Raw genomic sequence first — 568 nt, forward strand, 5'->3', positions numbered from 1 at the left:
AGGAGTGATTGGGTAGCTAGGTCTGTTTAATCTGACGGGAAAATATGTTGCGATAGACTGTCGTTCTATCCACAGGAGAGCCAGCAAGAATTGCTGCTGTCATTTTAACGCTGCAGAAAACCGGGATGAATTCCAGCTCCAGGGGTCTTATGGCTCTGAAGGAAGGACTATTTTTTCCTTGATGTATTATTCCGCCAAAAAATGTGACTAGTCTCTTTAAGGGCTAACCCACACCGGAGACTGACTCCGACAACCCGGCACTGCCGTCCTCTGCAGTCTTCCGAATAAAGACGTCGGGCACAGACAAAATACTGAGAATAAGGAGAAGAGCCGCTAGACCTACCCATATCTTCATTTATGCTTATTTTTTTTCTTAATTAATATACTCATACGACCATTAGTCTTCTCCTTGAACCCTATTGACAACCAACCGTGAGTAACCCCGCCAAAAGGTTCGAGTTTCTGCAAATTTAGTGGAGATTGCGCGACATAAAAGTCCACGATTTCAAAGATAATTTTGTATAGATAGTGTGCTCTTGGCTAAGAAACTCATAACATTGCCATGTAT

Source organism: Berghia stephanieae, unplaced genomic scaffold (assembly GCF_034508935.2).
Source record: "Berghia stephanieae isolate SIO BIC M18660-M18661 unplaced genomic scaffold, UCSD_Bste_1.3 scaffold1530, whole genome shotgun sequence".
Taxonomy (NCBI): Eukaryota; Metazoa; Mollusca; class Gastropoda; order Nudibranchia; family Aeolidiidae; genus Berghia; species Berghia stephanieae.